General features: G+C 46.1%; 1 long non-coding RNA gene across 1 annotated transcript; it reads right to left on the bottom strand.

Annotated features, from left to right (window-relative positions):
* Nucleotides 1–281: 281 nt before the first annotated feature.
* On the bottom strand, nt 282–2,066 carry LOC109734126 (uncharacterized). The gene is made up of 3 exons (XR_002225810.4): nt 1,886–2,066; nt 1,711–1,773; nt 282–1,273 (listed from the first exon to the last, which is right to left on the bottom strand). It is a non-coding gene; the product is annotated as an uncharacterized lncRNA (long non-coding RNA).
* Nucleotides 2,067–21,067: the final 19,001 nt, after the last annotated feature.

Here is a 21,067-nt window from a genome sequence, read left to right as displayed (position 1 = left end):
GCCTGCTCGAATGGCACTTGGTGTAGCATTAGTACATTCATACACCTGTGGGTAGGTCGAAAGGCCAGGATTTGTTCTTCTCCATGAGATGATCTCTGGTAACACTGAATCGATGGGTAAAGAGGGTTGTTTTTTATCTATTGATGAACAAGGAGAATTGAGTAAAAAGGGCAAATAGTTATCTGTATATTACGCTAGCAAATGTTCATTGATTTGGTCTTGGAAGATTAAAGCAAATGAATGTATGTTTATAGCAAAGATATTGAAAGGAAGAATCACAGTGGATAAAAGCAAAGACGTAGCATAGATAAATAACATTGTCTTAACACGTCAACATAGACTTTATACTTATACATGACCAGAGTGAAGTTCAGAAAGGATAAAGATTTCTAAGCCGAAGCTATGAGCAGACAGCTTCGCATCTTATTTAGGCAACCTAGGAGACTAAACACAACAACCACAGAGTTGCTTCCTAGCGGTGAAGCCATACATATACAGCTTCACATGGCAACGAGACAGTTCAGCAGGCTCAATATGACGCTCATGGGGATCGGACATAGTGAGCATAGTCCTCATCCATGTCTTGATGAATATCATCGGCTGAATTTTCATCTGAGTAGCCACTGTAGCCTTGTTCAGGCACTTCATCATCTGAGTACATGCCTTTTTCCTCTAGGAACTGAGATGTTGTAATTGTAGAGCTTTGAAGTGCGACAACTGAAATGTGAATCTCCATGATAGCTTGCTTCATATTAGAAACACACATCGAGGCAGCAGGGTCCAAGAAAACGCCAGCAAGGTCTTGGATTTTGTTTGATGCATTGTGCACTTGTTCCACATAGTTACATGCCTCTTTAGTTCTCTACTTGATGGTTTTGCTGTGCTGGTTGATTTCCTTTGATTGTTCTAGCAGCCTGGCTGATAATCTTGTATGTGCCATTTTCTGTTGCTCTAGCTGATAATAGTTATAGTCCACAAGCGCCTTACCCTCTGTGTTCTGCATGTATTCGATGGCCATATCGACTGCATGATTCATTGATGTTACCCATCCTGACATATACAGCTTGATAATTTAGTCCACCGCGCTGAAGCATGGTACCGTTTTTTTGTGCGGTGAAATTCAATCTCTGTTCTAAATCGATCTTGTGGAAGATGATGCACAAAGTACACTGGTTTAGGGAGACCTAGTTTCTCGAACATTGCTTCAGCTAGTGATGTGCCGGATAGCTCAACCAAATCCATGAGAATAGATCCACAAGATAAACCCAGAGGGCTGGCAGAAGGTATAAACACAGCGTCCATTAAGAACAATAAGCATTGAGCTTTAGATTGCATATATGCACTAACAATTAAAGAACGTTCTAGTGAACCTATGATAAAACGAAACTTTAATATCATGAGGACATAGGGAGAGCCAAGGGAGGGAATGAGTCTAGAAAGATAACAGCAAGCATGAATATAGAGGAACGGAGCAGCTTGCCAAAGATTCAGCTGATTATATTTCAAAATAAATTAAAGGTATTGAATTATCCACCATGCTGGTCTTGTGCAGGTGTAACATTTACAAGCATGTACCAGGACAGGAAACGAAAGCTATCAGACCATCCCTCCAACCGATTTTATGTAGATAAGAAAATCATAAGAAAGCATCTATATGGACAGTGCATTGTAAAGCAGGACTATGACCGGAGCTGAAATGGAAGGATATACCTTGGTAATTAGGGTTGTCCTGGCTGGAGGATCTTGTTGCCCTTGGTGAGCATCAGAACAGATCTAAGATGCAAGAAACCAAAACGCAGTCAGAGAGAGAGAGAGATTTCTCTATCCACCAGCACCACGGGGGAATGAGAAGGATGGAGCGAGAGGTTTCCATGAGGAGGATCACCTGGAAGTTGGCCGGCTGGGAGCTCCCCTGCTTGTGGGAGATCCAGGCGACCGCAGGTATAGTGCAGGCAGAGAGCATCGGAGGGTGAGCGGGTGTGGGGAGGGGAGGGGGAGGGAGATAAGAGCGGGGCAGCAGATAGAATACTTTTTTAGATCAACGGGATAAGATTGGGTGGATGTGGCAGGCTAGAAGAAGGGCCGCGACAAATATGGTTCGATAGAAATGCCATTGGCCCAAAGGGAAAGATAGGCTACTTATTCTTTTAGGTGAGAAAAAAATACTTGCAGGGGGTGAAGATGCATTCTATGCTCCTGTTGTGAGGTAACTAATATTGATCTTATTAAAGGAGCAAAGTCTATTTTCTATATTATCTTTGATGACTTAAAAATTAGCGCCACATTTGCTGTGACCTTAGATAAACCTACAGCCTCTGACAAAGCACAAGGTGGAGCTTGGGCGCTCGAGGTAGGGGCGGACATGGATGAGGAGACACTACAGGAGCTTCTCCTTCTTTGGGACCGGACGGCAACAATCATGCTCACTACGGATATGCTAGACCATATTAGGTGGGCTTGGGAGGACAACGGCCACTACTCGGCGCGCTTGGCCTACGCGTCCAAATTTTGGGGCTTGGAAGTGGCTCCATACACGGATATGGAATGGAAGTCTAAAGTCCCATTGTAGTGCAGTTTTTTCACCTGGCTTGGCGCGCTGAATAGATGCTGGACCTCAGGTCCCTTGGCGGCCTTACCCATCAACCGGCATGCCCTTTTTGCGACCGGGACATGGAGACGATCAACCACATTCTACTGTCCTATGTCTTTGCTAGGATGGTGTGGCATATGGTTCTTGAGGCCCTAGGCAAGACACAGTGGACGACGTCAGAGGCGGAGTTGAGGCATTGGTGCAATTCTTGCAAAGCGAATATCGAAATCAAGGACAGTCGTAGCATTCTCTCTCTTGGACTGCGGGGAGTATGGAAGCACTAGAACGCCATTGTCTTTGACGGAGCAACTCCATCCGCTACGCCCGTGGTTGCCAATATGGAAAAGGAATGTAGAGCGTGGAGCATAGCCAGCCTCCTCAAAGGTGAACTCGCCACCTTCCTCAGATGTCTAGCTAAGTGGATGGGAGTGAGTAGTTAGCTATGTAGGTGACCCTAAGGGCGTGCACTCTTACATGTAATACATTGTAAGAATGGTATGCGGATGGGGCTCTTTCCCCCACTCCTTCTTTAATATATGATGATACGCACACTCATGCGTATTTTAGGAAAAAAATGTACAGCAGAAATCAAGCTTTGTTAAGGCCTGGGGACACGACAGGCGGGAAGCATATGGATCTACTTAAATCTAAATAGAAAGGATGAATTGCATAAGTATTGGAAAAAACACTTGGTAGCAGGTAACCAGTCAAGGACACAAGGAAAATGAAAGAAGGATGATATTATATGTGCTGAATATTAAGATTTCATAGCTTTTAATCCGTGATGCTTCTATTAATCCGTGATGCTTCTATTAACACTAAAAGAAGAGGAAGACAAGACTTGAATGATGCAGTGCAGAAGCCAATCAACTGGAAAAATTATTATGTCTGGAAATCTGAGATAAATCAATAAAGGAGAACCATTTTTAGATCATCAAGCCCAGCAATAAATGAAAAGCTTAAGCAAACACACACAATATAGTAACAACGGTAAGATCTAGATAAAGTAGGATAGCCCAGTTGTATTTACAGAGAGCAGAAATTGTCATACGAAGGAGGATAACGCAGAAAGGGCCAAAGGCGATATTTACAATGCATAGTAGCTGGTCTTTTTAACGGCTTAGATAGAGGAATTGTTACGACAGTCGCTTGACATACGTCCGTAGGTGTCAAAGTCTTGCCTTACAAAGATGCACAAAATATATTAAGTGCATGTCCAGAAGTGTGCTGAGTTGACGACCTCCAAATCCGCTGTCTAGATCGTTCTTGCGGTGCAACAAAGTGGGAAATCTCTCGTCAACGACACATCCATTCAGCGGTAAACCTAGATTGATAAGCAGATAGATCAGAGAAGTTACCCTGAGGAAAACAGAAAGCACAATCATTATATGATTACATATCAATTAGCATGGTAACACGGAAAAGCAAACGGAAAACACGCTAGTCATACCGTATGTACATATCTAGTGCAGCTCATGGAAGAACTACTGCCTTGCCTTCTTTGGAGCGCCAGTCCCCTTTGCAGCATGGTTTGTCCTGAGTTTTGGCCATTGGCAAAGCGAAGAGGTGTGTTAGTAAGTCCAATTGCATCGAAAAGGACCCAGAGGTATAGGAGCAATAAAAAACAAGGTCATAAAGATTAGGCACATGAAATGGATGATGCCATAAACAGGCAGAAAGAAAACCAAACGCTAACACACAGCTAATTCAACTGTATGGTTAATCAACTCGAGTTCATGAATCAAGTTATCTTGCATGGGACAAGGAAAATGGCATGTGCTTGTAACGTTTTACTTGGCATCTGACCGTTTGAATAAAACAGCAATTGGAAAGAAAATATATTCAAATAGCATCATATGCATCAGATCTATAGAGAACCATGTATTGGATTCAAAAAAAAGTAATGCAAAGTAAGGGGCATGAGGTCACATTCTATGCTAAAGCCACTGAATATAACAATTATGAATTTTAACCTTTTGGTTATATCCTGGCCAGCAGGAACGGTCTTTGAATCCTCGGCAGTTTTAGCTCAAGTTTCCTCGTCAATCTGTTTATTTTAGCAGCATCAAATACTATTGAAAATGAGGCTCTGTCTGCATAGAAGCAGAAACATATTTGCATACTTAAAATGCCCACGAACATTTGTCACGGATGTAGGCTGAACAGCTTTTCCAGCAGAAGCATCGCCTTCAGCCTGGGGAGCTACATTCGTATTGGAGTCAGATAGGGTAGCGTCCTTAGACTGCGATGGTCCAGCAAGGAGCTTGCGGCGAGCATTCTGGACACGGTGATTTGCTGTTAAAAAAATTTATTCGTAGGAAAACATAATGAATTTTCAAGATGCATGACATGGCAAAGTCAATGCCAATACCTCGGTGTTTTAGGCTTTATACCATGTCCTTTTACTTTGAACGTGGATATAGAAGTGTTCATCTGCCAAACAAACAGTGCAGGAGTCAAACGACTGAAAGGAAATTTTAGAAAGAGAACCAGTAGTAGATATACCTCATCGAGAGGCAACACGACAAGCATAGACGATCATGTAGGGTAAGAAGTGAGGATAGGCACGGTCGTGCCTGAGCTATTAGCAGAAGATGATGCGCCAGATGCGTGTGGCGCACCAGCAATTCCCAAGGGCACAAGATCAAGTTTAAATGCTTCAGCAATCCTGCTAACTTGAAAGGACAGCTGGGTGCTTGAAGGCTGGAAGCTCTTCCTGGTGATAGAAACGACAAGCCTAAACTTCTGGGTAACAAGACGGGAAATTTCAACAGGCAAGCCTACATCAGCACCTCCTATCTGAGCAAGATCAAGTGCACTTGTAAAACCCGGGTACTTGCGGTGAATCAAAGTCATGAGTGGCTTGCCAACAACACTCTTTGCAGCCCTATCAAAGAACATAAATTCCGCCTCATCTGCACCATCGCTTCCAAAGGTGCATACATAGTACCTAGACATTGCAAGGCAAACGGATTCAGAAATAATTTAATAGATAGACCAAAACAGAAGTTCTTGTGGGAAAAGCACTCACGAAGGATCTGCTGCAACAGAAGAGCAGGTGTTGTCTAAGCACCGGTATTGTCTTCCATAGTATATGTTGTTTTATGGCATTCCCTGCATGAGGGAAACCACCAGCAATAGTCGGTGTCCAGACCTGTAATATTAACCTTGACCACTAACTATTTTTTCTGTGTTGATGAGAAACAGAAGTGCAGTGAGAAGCAAGCAAAAAACACAGCAGGAACATCACAGGAGAAATAAAGAGAAAGAGAGAATACCATATTATCAAACGGGTCAAGAGAAAGCAGCTCCCGAATGCTCATTTAAGAAAAAGGGTTTCCCCCGGCTTTATATTATAAAGCACACAACCGAACATCCAGCTCGCTGGAGCCGCAGCACAGATAAGCCCAAAAGAAAACAAAAGAAAATGCAAGAGAAATAAATGCCGACACCGGCAGATCAACGAAGAAAGGAAGACCGGCAACCACTGCACCCTCCGACGAAGTACCACCGCGCTCCCAGCATTTTGAAGCGCCTCGCACCAAGCAGCACCTTCAAGAAGGAATGCAACGCCGCCGCCGCTGTTGCCTGAACAAGTTCTAGGGTTTCCCCCGGTACGCGAGGGATGATGGGGAATGGATATATCCGACACCCCTCAGGAAGGTCCGATGGCGCCCGCAAACGTCACCACGTCGGTGCCGGACAAGCCGGCAAGGATTTCTCCCGATCCACAACCACCACCATCACCCCAGGCACTTCGAAATCCACAACCACCACCATAACCGATCATCACGTGAAATGGAGTAGCTTTCAATGGTGAACATCATTATGTTGATCATATCTACTATATGATTTGCGCTCGACCTTTCGGTCTCAGTGTTCCGAGGCCATATCTGCATATGCTAGGCTCGTCAAGTTTAACCTGAGTATTCTGTGTGTGCAAAACTGGCTTGCACCCGTTGTAGATTGGCGTAGAGCTTATCACACCCGATCATCACGTGGTGTCTGGGCACGACGAACTTTGGCAACGGTGCATACTCAGGGAGAGCACTTTTATCTTGAAATTTAGTGAGAGATCATCTTATAATTTTACCGTCAATCAAAGCAAGATAAGATGCATAAAAGATAAACATCACATGCAATCAATATAAGTGATATGATATGGCCATCATCATCTTGTGCTTGTGATCTCCATCTCCGAAGCACCATCGTGATCACCATCGTCAGCGGCGTGACACCTTGATCTCCATTGTAGCATCGTTGTCGTCTCGCCAATCTTATGCTTCTACGACTATCGCTACCGCTTAGTGATAAAGTAAAGCATTACAAGGCGTTTGCATTGCATACAATAAAGCGACAACCTTATGGCTCCTGCCAGTTGCCGATAACTCGGTTACAAAACATGATCATCTCATACAATAAAATTTAGCATCATGTCTTGACCATATCACATCACAACATGCCCTGCAAAAACAAGTTAGACGTCCTCTACTTTGTTGTTGCAAATTTTACGTGGCTGCTACGGGCTTAGCAAGAACCGTTCTTACCTATGCATCAAAACCACAACGATAGTTTGTCAAGTTGGTGTTGTTTTAACCTTCGCAAGGACCGGGCATAGCCACACTCGGTTCAACTAAAGTTGGAGAAACTGACACCCGCCAGCCACCTGTGTGCAAAGCACGTCGGTAGAACCAGTCTCGCGTAAGCGTACGCGTAATGTCGGTCTGGGCCGGTTCATCCAACAATACCGCCAAACCAAAGTATGACATGCTGGTAAGCAGTATGACTTATATCGCCCACAACTCACTTGTGTTCTACTCGTGCATATGACATCTACGCATAAAACCTGGCTCGGATGCCACTGTTGGGGAATGTAGTAATTTCAAAAAAATCCTACGCACACGCAAGATCATGGTGATGCATAGCAACGAGAGGGGAGAGTGTTGTCCACGTACCCTCATAGACCGAAAGCGGAAGTGTTAGCACAACGCGGTTGATGTAGTCGTACGTCTTCACGATCCGACCGATCAAGTACTGAACGCACGACACCTCCGAGTTTAGCACACGTTCAGCCCGATGACGTCCCTCGAACTCCGATCCAGCCGAGTGTTGAGGGAGAGTTTCGTCAGCACAACGGCGTGGTGACGATGATGATGTTCTACCGACGCAGGGCTTCGCCTAAGCACCGCTACAGTATTATCGAGGTGGACTATGGTGGAGGGGGGCAACGCACATGGCTAAAAGATCAAATCAATTGTTGTGTCTCTAGGGTGCCCCCTGCCCCCGTATATAAAGGAGCAAGGGGGAGGTGCGGCCGGCCAAGAGGAGGCACGCCAGGAGGAGTCCTACTCCCACCAGGAGTAGGACTCCCTCCCTTTTCCTTGTTGGACTAGGAGAGGAGAGGGAAGGAGAGAGGGGGAAAGGAAAGGGGGGCGCCCCCCCCTCCTTGCCCAATTCGGACTTGGGGGGAGGGGCACGCGGCTGCCCCTTGGCCGCCTCTCCTCTTCCACCAATTGGGCCCATGAGGCCCAATAGCCTCCGGGGGGGTTCCGGTAACCCCCCGGTACTCCGGTATATATCCGATAACCCCCGGAACCATTCCGGTGTCCGAATATAGTCATCCAATATATCAATCTTCATGTCTCGACTATTTCGAGACTCCTCGTTATGTTCGTGATCACATCCGGGACTCCGAACAACCTTCGGTACATCAAAACTCATAAACTCATAATATAACTGTCATCGAAACTTTAAGCGTGCGGACACTACGGGTTCGAGAACTATGTAGACATGACCGAGACACGTCTCCGGTCAATAACCAATAGCGGAACCTGGATGCTCATAATGGCTCCCACATATTCTACGAAGATCTTATCGGTCAGACCGCATAACAACATGCGTTGTTCCCTTTGTCATCGGTATGTTACTTGCCCGAGATTCGATCGTCGGTATCTCAATATCTAGTTCAATCTCGTTACCGGCAAGTCTCTTTACTCGTTCTGTAATACATCATCCCGCAACTAACTCATTAGTTACAATGCTTGCAAGGCTTGAGTGATGTGCATTACCGAGTGGGCCCAGAGATACCTCTCCGACAATCGGAGTGACAAATCCTAATCTCGAAATATGCCAACCCAACAATTACCTTCGGAGACACATGTAGAGCACCTTTATAATCACCCAGTTACGTTGTGACGTTTGGTAGCACACAAAGTGTTCCTCCGGTAAACGGGAGTTGCATAATCTCATAGTCATAGGAACATGTATAAGTCATGAAGAAAGCAATAGCAACATACTAAACGATCGAGTGCTAAGCTAACGGAATGGGTCAAGTCAATCACATCATTCTCCTAATGATGTGATCCCGTTAATCAAATGACAACTCATGTCAATGGCAAGGAAACATAACCATCTTTGATCAACGAGCTAGTCAAGTAGAGGTATACTAGTGACACTCTGTTTGTCTATGTATTCACACAAGTATTATGTTTCCGGTTAATACAATTCTAGCATGAATAATAAACATTTATCATGATATAAGGAAATAAATAATAACTTTATTATTGCCTCTAGGGCATATTTCCTTCAGTCTCCCACTTGCACTAGAGTCAATAATCTAGATTACACAGTAATGATTCTAACACCCATGGAGCCTTGGTGCTGATCATGTTTTGCTCGTGGAAGAGGCTTAGTCAACGGGCCTGCAACATTCAGATCCGTATGTATCTTGCAAATTTCTATGTCTCCCACCTGGACTAGATCCTGGATGGAATTGAAGCGTCTCTTGACGTGCTTGGTTCTCTTGTGAAATCTGGATTCCTTCGCCAAGGCAATTGCACCAGTATTGTCACAAAAGATTTTCATTGGACCCGATGCACTAGGTATGACACCTAGATCAGATATGAACTCCTTCATCCAGACTCCTTCATTTGCTGCTTCCGAAGCAGCTATGTACTCCGCTTCACACGTAGATCCCGCCACGACGCTTTGTTTAGAACTGCACCAACTGACAGCTCCACCGTTCAATGTAAACACGTATCCGGTTTGCAATTTAGAATCGTCTGGATCAGTGTCAAAGCTTGCATCGACGTAACCATTTACGACTAGCTCTTTGTCACCTCCATAAACGAGAAACATATCCTTAGTCCTTTTCAGGTATTTCAGGATGTTCTTGACCGCTGTCCAGTGATCCACTCCTGGATTACTTTGGTACCTCCCTGCTAGACTTATAGCAAGGCACACATCGGGTCTGGTACACAGCATTGCATACATGATAGAGCCTATGGCTGAAGCATAGGGAACATCTTTCATCTTCTCTCTATCTTCTGTAGTGGTCGGGCATTGAGTCTTACTCAACTTCATACCTTGTAACACAGGCAAGAACCCTTTCTTTGCTTGATCCATTTTGAACTTCTTCAAAACTTTGTCAAGGTATGTGCTTTGTGGAAGTCCAATTAAGCGTCTTGATCTATCTCTATAGATCTTGATGCCCAATATATAAGCAGCTTCACCGAGGTCTTTCATTGAAAAACTCTTATTCAAGTATCCCTTTATGCTATCCAGAAATTCTATATCATTTCCAATCAAGAATATGTCATCCACATATAATATCAGAAATGCTACAGAGCTCCCACTCACTTTCTTGTAAATACAGGCTTCTCCAAAAGTTTGTACAAAACCAAATGCTTTGATTACACTATCAAAGCGTTTATTCCAACTCCGAGAGGCTTGCACCAGTCCATAAATGGATCGCTGGAGCTTGCACACTTTGGTAGCTCCCTTTGGATCGACAAAACCTTCTGGTTGCATCATGTACAACTCTTCTTCCAGAAATCCATTCAGGAATGCAATTTTGACATCCATTTGCCAAATTTCATAATCATAAAATGCGGCAATTGCTAACATGATTCGGACAGACTTAAGCATCGCTACGGGTGAGAAAGTCTCATCGTAGTCAATCCCTTGAACTTGTCGAAAACCTTTTGCAACAAGTCGAGCTTTATAGACAGTAACATTACCGTCGGCGTCAGTCTTCTTCTTGAAGATCCATTTATTCTCACTGGCTTGCCGATCATCGGGCAAGTCAACCAAAGTCCACACTTTGTTCTCATACATGGATCCCATCTCAGATTTCATGGCCTCAAGCCATTTTGCGGAATCTGGGCTCACCATCGCTTCTTCATAGTTCGTAGGTTCGTCATGGTCTAGTAACATAACCTCCAGAACAGGATTACCGTACCACTCTGGTGCGGATCTTACTCTGGTTGACCTACGAGGTTCAGTAACAACTTGATCTAAAGTTTCATGATCATCATCATTAGCTTCCTCACTAATTGGTGTAGGCGTCACAGGAACCGGTTTCTGTGATGAACTACTTTCCAATAAGGGAGCAGGTACAGTTACCTCATCAAGTTCTACTTTCCTCCCACTCACTTCTTTCGAGAGAAACTCCTTCTCTAGAAATGATCCATTCTTAGCAACGAATGTCTTGCCTTCGGATCTGTGATAGAAGGTATACCCAACAGTCTCCTTTGGGTATCCTATGAAGACACATTTCTCCGATTTGGGTTCGAGCTTATCAAGTTGAAGCTTTTTCACATAAGCATCGCAGCCCCAAACTTTAAGAAACGACAACTTTGGTTTCTTGCCAAACCACAGTTCATAAGGCGTCGTCTCAACGGATTTCGATGGTGCCCTATTTAACGTGAATGCAGCTGTCTCTAAAGCATAACCCCAAAATGATAGCGGTAAATCAGTAAGAGACATCATAGATCGCACCATATCTAGTAAAGTATGATTATGACGTTCGGACACAGCATTACGCTGTGGTGTTCCGGGTGGCGTGAGTTGCGAAACTATTCCTCATTGTTTCAAATGTAGAACAAACTCGTAACACAAATATTCTCCTCCCCGATCAGATCGTAGAAACTTTATTTTCTTGTTACGATGATTTTCCACTTCACTCTGAAATTCTTTGAACTTTTCAAATGTTTCAGACTTATGTTTCATTAAGTAGATATACCCATATCTACTCAAATCATCTGTGAAGGTGAGAAAATAACGATATCCGCCACGAGCCTCAATATTCATCGGACCACATACATCTGTATGTATGATTTCCAACAAATCTGTTGCTCTCTCCATAGTGCCGGAGAACGACGTTTTAGTCATCTTGCCCATGAGGCACGGTTCGCAAGTACCAAGTGATTCATAATCAAGTGGTTCTAAAAGTCCATCAGTATGGAGTTTCTTCATGCGCTTTACACCGATATGACCTAAACGGCAGTGCCACAAATAAGTTGCACTATCATTATCAACTCTGCATCTTTTGGCTTCAACATTATGAATATGTGTATCACTACTATCGAGATTCATCAAAAATAGACCACTCTTCCAGGGTGCATGACCATAAAAGATATTACTCATATAAATAGAACAACCATTACTCTTTGATTTAAATGAATAACCGTCTTGCATCAAACAAGATCCAGATATAATGTTCATGCTCAACGCTGGTACCAAATAACAATTATTTAGGTCTAATACTAATCCCGAAGGTAGATGTAGAGGTAGCGTGCCGACGGCGATCACATCGACTTTGGAACCGTTTCCCACGCGCATCGTCACCTCGTCCTTGGCCAGTGTTCGCTCAGTCCGTAGTCCCTTTTTTGAGTTGCAAATATTAGCAACAGAACCAGTATCAAATACCCAGGTGCTACTGCGAGCTCTGGTAAGGTAGACATCAATAACATGTATATCACATATACCTTTGTTCACCTTGCCATCCTTCTTATCCGCCAAATACTTGGGGCAGTTCCGCTTCCAGTGACCAGTCTGCTTGCAGTAGAAGCACTTAGTCTCAGGCTTAGGTCCAGACTTGGGTTTCTTCTCTTGAGCAACAACTTGCTTGATGTTCTTCTTCAAGTTCCCCTTCTTCTTCCCTTTGCCCTTTTTCTTGGAACTGGTGGTCTTATTGACCATCAACACTTGATGCTCTTTCTTGATTTCTACCTCCGCAACCTTTAGCATTGCGAAGAGCTCGGGAATCGTCTTATCCATCCCTTGCATGTTATAGTTCATCATGAAGCTCTTGTAGCTTGGTGGTAGTGATTGAAGAATTCTGTCAATGACGCTATCATCCGGAAGATTAACTCCCAGTTGAATCAAGTGATTATTATACCCAGACATTTTGAGTATATGCTCACTGACAGAACTATTCTCCTCCATCCTGCAGCTGTAGAACTTATTGGAGACTTCATTTCTCTCAATCCGGGCATTTGCTTGAAATATTAACTTCAACTCCTGGAACATCTCATATGCTCCATGACGTTCAAAACGTCGTTGAAGTCCCGGTTCTAAGCCGTAAAGCATGGCACACTGAACTATCGAGTAGTCATCAGCTTTGCTCTGCCAGACGTTCATAACATCTGGTGTTGCTCCTGCAGCAGGTTTGGCACCTAGCGGTGCTTCCAGGACGTAATTCTTCTATGCAGCAATGAGGATAATCCTCAAGTTATGAACCCAGTCCGTGTAATTGCTACCATCATCTTTCAACTTTGCTTTCTCAAGGAACGCATTAAAATTCAACGGAACAACAGCATGGGCCATCTATCTACAATCAACATAGACAAGCAAGATACTATTAGGTACTAAGTTCATGATAAATTTAAGTTCAATTAATCATATTATTTAAGAACTCACACTTAGATAGACATCCCTCTAATCCTCTAAGTGATCACGTGATCCAAATCAACTAAACCATAACCGATCATCACGTGAAATGGAGTAGCTTTCAATGGTGAACATCATTATGTTGATCATATCTACTATATGATTCACGCTCGACCTTTCGGTCTCAGTGTTCCGAGGCCATATCTGCATATGCTAGGCTCGTCAAGTTTAACCTGAGTATTTTGCGTGTGCAAAACTGGCTTGCACCCCTTGTAGATGGACGTAGAGCTTATCACACCCGATCATCACGTGGTGTCTGGGCACGACGAACTTTGGCAACGCTGCATACTCAGGGAGAACATTTTTATCTTGAAATTTAGTGAGAGATCATCTTATAATGCTACCGTCAATCAAAGCAAGATAAGATGCATAAAAGATAAACATCACATGTAATCAATATAAGTGATATGATATGGCCATCATCATCTTGTGCTTGTGATCTCCATCTCCGAAGCACCGTCATGATCACCATCGTCACCGGCGCGACACCTTGATCTCCATTGTAGCATCGTTGTCGTCTCGCCAATCTTATGCTTCTACGACTATCTCTACCGCTTAGTGATAAAGTAAAGCATTACAGGGCGTTTGCATTGCATACAATAAAGCGGCAACCTTATGGCTCCTGCCAGTTGCCGATAACTCAGTTACAAAACATGATCATCTCATACAATAAAATTTAGCATCATGTCTTGACCATATCACATCACAACATGCCCTTCAAAAACAAGTTAGTCGTCCTCTACTTTGTTTTTTCCAATTTTACGTGGCTGCTACGGGCTTAGCAAGAACCGTTCTTACCTACGCATCAAAACCACAACGATAGTTTGTCAAGATGGTGTTGTTTTAACCTTCGCAAGGACCGGGCGTAGCCACACTCGGTTCAACTAAAGTTGGAGAAACTGACACCCGCCAACCACCTGTGTGCAAAGCACGTCGGTAGAACCAGTCTCGCGTAAGCGTACGCGTAATGTCGGCCCGGGCCGCTTCATCCAACAATACCGCCAAACCAAAGTATGACATGCTGGTAAGCAGTATGACTTATATCGCCCACAACTCACTTGTGTTCTACTCGTGCATATGACATCTACGCATAAAACCTGGCTCGGATGCCACTGTTGGGGAACGTAGTAATTTCAAAAGAAATCCTACGCACACGCAAGATCATGGTGATGCATAGCAATGACAGGGGAGAGTGTTGTCCACGTACCCTCGTAGACCGAAAGCGGAAGCGTTAGCACAACGTGGTTGATGTAGTCGTACGTCTTCACGATCCGACCGATCAAGTACCGAACGCACGACACCTCTGAGTTCAGCACACGTTCAGCCCGATGACGTCCCTCGAACTCCGATCCAGCCGAGTGTTGAAGGAGAGTTTCGTCAGCACGACGGCGTGGTGACGATGATGATGTTCTACCGACGCAGGGCTTCGCCTAAGCACCGCTACAGTATTATCGAGGTGGACTATGGTGGAGGGGGGCACCGCACACGGCTAAAAGATCAAATCAATTGTTGTGTCTCTAGGGTGCCCCCCTGCCCCCGTATATAAAGGAGCAAGGGGGGAGGTGCGGCCGGCCAGGAGGAGGCGCGCCAGGAGGAGTCCTACTCCCACCGAGAGTAGGACTCCCTCCCTTTTCCTTGTTGGACTAGGAGAGGAGAGGGAAGGAGAGAGGGGGAAAGGAAAGGGGGGCGCCCCCCCTCCCCTCCTTGTCCAATTCAGACTTGGGGGGGAGGGGTGCATGGCTGCCCCTTGGCCGCCTCTCCTCTTCCACCAATTGGGCCCATGAGGCCCAATAGCCTCCGGGGGGTTCCGGTAACCCCCCGGTACTCCGGTATATAACCGATAACCCCCGGAACCATTCCTGTGTCCGAATATAGTCATCCAATATATCAATCTTCATGTCTCGACTATTTCGAGACTCCTTGTTATGTCCGTGATCACATCCGGGACTCCGAACAATCTTCGGTACATCAAAACTCATAAACTCATAATATAACTGTCATCGAAACTTTAAGCGTGCGGACCCTACGGGTTCGAGAACTATGTAGACATGTCCAAGACACGTCTCCGGTCAATAACCAATAGCGGAACCTGGATGCTCATATTCGCTCCCACATATTCTACGAAGATCTTTATCGGTCAGACTGCATAACAACATACGTTGTTCCCTTTGTCATCGGTATGTTACTTGCCCGAGATTCGATCGTCGGTATCTCAATATCTAGTTCAATCTCGTTACCGGCAAGTCTCTTTACTCGTTCCGTAATACATCATCCCGCAACTAACTCATTAGTTGCAATGCTTGCAAGGCTTAAGTGATGTGCATTATCGAGTGGGCCCAGAGATACCTCTCCGACAATCGGAGTGACAAATCCTAATCTCGAAATACGCCAACCCAACAATTACCTTCGGAGACACATGTAGAGCACCTTTATAATCACCCAGTTACGTTGTGATGTTTGGTAGCACACAAAGTGTTCCTTCGGTAAACGGGAGTTGCATAATCTCATAGTCATAGGAACATGTATAAGTCATGAAGAAAGCAATAGCAACATACTAAACGATCGAGTGCTAAGCTAACGGAATGGGTCAAGGCAATCACATCATTCTCCTAATGATGTGATCATGTTAATCAAATGACAACTCATGTCAATGGCTAGGAAACATAACCATCTTTGATCAACGAGCTAGTCAAGTAGAGGCATACTAGTAACACTCTGTTTGTCTATGTATTCACGCAAGTATTATGTTTCCGGTTAATACAATTCTAGCATGAATAATAAACATTTATCGTGATATAAGGAAATAAATAATAACTTTATTTGTAACGCCCACGATGCGGCTATATCTCCTACGTGTCGAGGCATGACTTAGAGGCATAACCGCATTGTGGTTTTGTCGCAAGAAGGGTCATCTTCACACAATCCCATGTAATGAACAAGAATGGGATAAAGAGTTGGCTTACAATCGCCACTTCACACAATACATAAAAATAATTCATACATCATCCAAAATACATACATATAGACCGACTACGGTCAAAATCCAGATGAAAATAAGACAACCCCAAATGCTAGATCCCCGATCGTCCCAACTAGCCTCCACTACTGATCATCAGGAAAAGACACATAGTAACGACCACGTTCCTCATCGAACTCCCACTTGAGATCGATCCCATCGTCTGCACTGGCATCGTCGGCACCTGCAACTGTTTTGGTAGAAACTGTGAGTCACGAGGACTCAGCAATCTCACACCCCCGAGATCAAGACTATTTAAGCTTATAGGAAAGGATGGTGTAATGAGGTGGAGCTGCAGCGGCAATAAGCATATATGGTGGCTAACATACGCAAAAGAGAGCGAGAAGAGAAGCAACGGAATGGTCGTCAACTAGCAATGACCAAGAAGTGATCCTGAACTCCTACTTACGTCATTCATAACCCAGACCGTGTTCACTTCCCGGACTCCGCCGAGAAGAGACCATCACGGCTACACACACGGTTGATGTATTTTAATTTGGTCAAGTGACAAGTTCTCTACAACCGGACATTAACAAATTCCCATCTGCCTCATAACCGCGGGCACGGCTTTTGTCGTGGAATTGTCACGGCAGATGTCCTTGGGCTAGGACTTAGTCGTGGAGCCATCGCAACTAGGAAGCTTGAAGGGGTTATGCGGGACAAGGAACACGAGGGTTTATACTGGTTCGGCCCCTTACGGTGAAGGTAAAAGCCTACGTCCAGTTCGAAGTGTTATTGATTAGGGTTACGATCGCCGGGGAGCTAAACCGCTATCCCAGCTCTCGGAGAGATTGTTGTCACCCCCAAACCGCTGCCGGGTCGTCCCTTTATATAGGGAGGCTGACGCCCAGCAGCCTTTAGAGTCCCGGCCGGCTCATAAGAGTGTCCGGCTCGGGCTCTAAAACAATACTTGCCTTACACTACAAGTCTACTATAACAATGATTGTAACTACGGGCTTTAAGCCATATCCGGGTCTCAGCCCATCTCTGGCCCATTATCCTGAAACTTAGCTCCGGGCTTCTGGTAATGATCCTTGGAGTAACCCGGCCCTCCTGGCGGGTGACCCCCAGGTCTATATCCTCAACATTAGGCCTCAGATTGACTTGAGCCGGCTCGTGTCAATCTTCAGCTCCCCAGTCAGAAAAAATCTCCGGCTTATCATTCATGTGAAGGTCATAACCCGGAGTGACGTCATCCTCTGGACTCCGGGTAATCCGCCGTGACGTCATCCTCCATTAAGTCCGTTTTTACTCCGCCAGATCCGCAACGGATCTTTGCTTTTACTGTCCTTCCGAGAATCGAGGCGCCGTGAGGGGGAGATAACCACGCCGTGGCCTCCTCAAATCCCGCGCCCACTTATGACTCGGCCTTATAAATAGGCCGGCCCGGCACTCTCTTCTTCACACTCTCCTTCTTCTTCCTCGCACTGCCGTTCCTCTGCCCGAGCTTCTGCCGCCGCCGCCGCCGTCGCACCCCTGGTCTTCCTCAACCCGGCCGCTGCATCAACCTGACTCGGACCAGATAACGTCGGCGACTTCCGCTCTTCTCCAGCTCCGGTGAGTCCCCTCTGCCTTACTAGCATAGATCTAGGACAGAGTTCATCTGTGTTCTTCATGTTCATCACTGTTACCGCAAGTTTCGGTAACCCCTGTAGCCACTGCCCCCGTTGATCCTTAGGCTTGTGTAGAACCACCGTGGTAGATATCTGAGGTTCATTTCTTCTGCAAGAACACCTCTTTTTACTGCATAAGGACTGGGTTCCATCTCAAGAACCTCCCCTGCTTCTGTTTTTTAGGTCTAGAAAACTTTCTCTGCTCCGACTACTTTGATCCAAAAAAGTTACTGTAATATGTGAAATCTGTTTACCACACTTAGTAAAAACTGCAGTCCTTGAATCTTGGCGGCTTATATTTCTGACTTAGAGAAAACACGCGCCGTAGAACTTTCCGGTTTAAAGAGAATCATGCTCTGTAGTATCTTCCGACTTAACCGCAGTAAGCCGTAGACGACCAACTTATCCTGAAAGCCCCGACGGCTTAGATAACCCACCGTATCAATACATACCATTAGTCCCCTTCATAAGCCGTCATTGTAACTTGAATGATATACTCCGGCTTATAATTAACCCGGACACTTTTCTCTTCCTCGTAGACCACCAACCGTCACCATGCCTCCCAAGGCTCCCATCACTTGCAACTGGATGAAATCCAGCGTCACCGAAGAGACCCTGGCCAACTTCGTTAAGTCCGGATATCTGCCTAAGAAGGAAGTGATGTCCTACCGTGCCCCTGACCCGTCCGAAGAAAGGCCACAGCCGAGAGACGGGGAGGTAGTGATCTTTGCCGACCATATGAGCCGGGGCTTCGCACCGCCCGGCTCAAAATTCTTCCGGGACGTGCTCAACTCCTTTGATCTTCGGCCTCAGGATATAGGACCCAATTCCATATCCAACATCTGCAACTTCCAAGTTTTTTGTGAAGTATATCTTGGAGAAGAGCCGAGTCTGCTGCTCTTCAGAGAGCTGTTCTATTTGAACCGCCAAACCGAGTGCGCAAACGGTCCAAGTCTAGAGTTAGGCGGCATCTCCATCCAACGGCGCAGGGATTGTCTGTTCCCTTACGCAGAACCGCCAAGTCACCCCAAGGACTGGAACATGACTTGGTTCTACTGCCAAGACACGTCCCCGGCTGATGAGAGCCCGCTGCCCGGCTTTCGCCCAACGCGCCTGGAGCCAACTCATCCATTATCCGACAAGCTGACTGCCGCAGAACGCCAGCCTCTGCTTCCAACGATCAACAAGATCAAAGCCCTGCTAGGCAATGGTCTGAACGGAATTGACCTGGTCCGGGTCTGGATCTCATGGCGGGTGATCCCATTGAGCCGCCGCCCCGGCTTAATGTGTGAGTACACCGGGCGAAAGGATGACCCGCAGAGGCACAGTCGCAATGATCTTCCAGAAGACGTTGCTGAAGAAGAGACCAAGGCTCTTTTAAACGAGAGCCTGGCAGACTGTGGAAGAATCGGGCTAGCCCCGTTCTGCAAGACCAATCCAGCCCCAGCGGTAAGCCGCTGACTTTAACCTTTCCATTTTGTTTTACCTGTCATCTTACTAAGAGCTCATTACTGTATTTCTCAGGCTGATGATAAATTCTGGCGGGTCAAGTATGACCACGAGGCGGCCAAGAAGGCCAGGAAGGCGAAGAAAGCCGCCAAGAGAGCCGCCCCTCGCAAAAAGGGAAACAGACCCACTGCTTCGGAGCTGCTGCAATTAAGCGATAGCTCCGAGTCAGAGGTAACCCTTAAATCTTTTAAATTCTTGCAGTATATGTTGTCTGATGCTGTCCGCCTTATCAACACTTGCTTATTGACAGGATGACACCGGCGCCAGTAACCCGGTGGTCGAAGAGGTAACATCACTTTCCTCCGGCTCGGAGCCTTTACCACAGCTGAAAGTCCGAAGGGTAACCCGGAAAGTAAGCTTTTCCCATCGATTAGCTCACCGAGACCCTCAATTTCTTTTGAAGCAGCAGGTTCACGAGAGCCGGCGTCACACCCGGGCCCGCAAGGACACCGACCTCTCCACTGGGTTACCCGACGCAACGAGGAAACGCCGCACTGAGGTTTTTTCTCACCTGTACCCTTTTCATCCGTTGGCGGGTGTCATCCGTCAGCCACTCAACTCTTCTGACTCCAATTACCAGGAGACCTCACCCTCCTCGGGTGACTCCATGCAGTCAAGTCTGCCGGCCTTCAAGACTGCCCCCGGGTAATAACAATCTCCTTACATTATCTGTCTGTACTTACCCTTTGTATGCCTAACACTTCTGCCTTTTCAGTGCCCAGGCAAAGCTCACCAAAAGAGTAAAGAAGACCAGGTCAGCCGGAGTGCCCGACTTGCCTGAGCCGGAGACGACGGCTCAAGAGCCGCCAGTCGCCTCCGCCCCTGAAGCCACCATTCCCATGGATACGGCGCCTGAAGCCCCTGCCCCGACCACCAAGACAACGACCGAAGCGTTAGCTAACCCGGAGGCCTCCGGCTCAGCCCCACCAGCTAACGACCCGGACGTGGTAATTACCCGGACGGAGTTTGTTGAGCCAGGAAGGCCGACCGCGCTGGCCAAATGCTCCGCGAGGGGGGAGTTGCTGCAACCCCACCGGGTGAATCTGGATCTCTCCAGCTACACCGACTTAAGTATTGGAGAACTCGTCTCAGGCTACATCAGCCAGGTTCACAAGAGCCGGGACGCCGAGATCGCCATGGTCAACCAGATCCAACAAAAATCTGAGGTAACCTTCTGCTGTTCTCTTACTTTCCGCATAGTGATCCTTGCCATTCTAGCCCCCAAGTCTAGGACTTATACTTGAATATGTTGTAGACTTTAGATTCCGGCTTACTGAACTGAGCCGGCCGTACATAGATAGATACGTTCAATATGCATTAGCCCCCAAGTGCCAAGTGTCTTTGCTTGGAAAGCGCTTGGGACTTTATAGAATGACTGTTAATAACCCGGAAATACATGCAGGCTGTTGGCAAGAAATTAGAGTCGGACCTGGCGGATCTCAAGAGCCGGCTGAAGGCACAAGAGATGGAGACCCGGAAGGCAAATGCCAAGTTTGTCTCCAGCATCGCCGCTCAGGAGAAATTGAAGACTGAATTCGACGCTGGGCGGAAGGCCTGGGCTGAGGAGAAAGCTGCACTGGTGAGCCGGGCAGAACAGGCGGAGAAGGC

Source organism: Aegilops tauschii, chromosome 5, assembly GCF_002575655.3.
Source record: "Aegilops tauschii subsp. strangulata cultivar AL8/78 chromosome 5, Aet v6.0, whole genome shotgun sequence".
Classification (NCBI taxonomy): domain Eukaryota; kingdom Viridiplantae; phylum Streptophyta; class Magnoliopsida; order Poales; family Poaceae; genus Aegilops; species Aegilops tauschii.
Note: the sequence above shows the minus strand (reverse complement) of the source record. Positions and strands in the feature narration are given on the sequence as shown.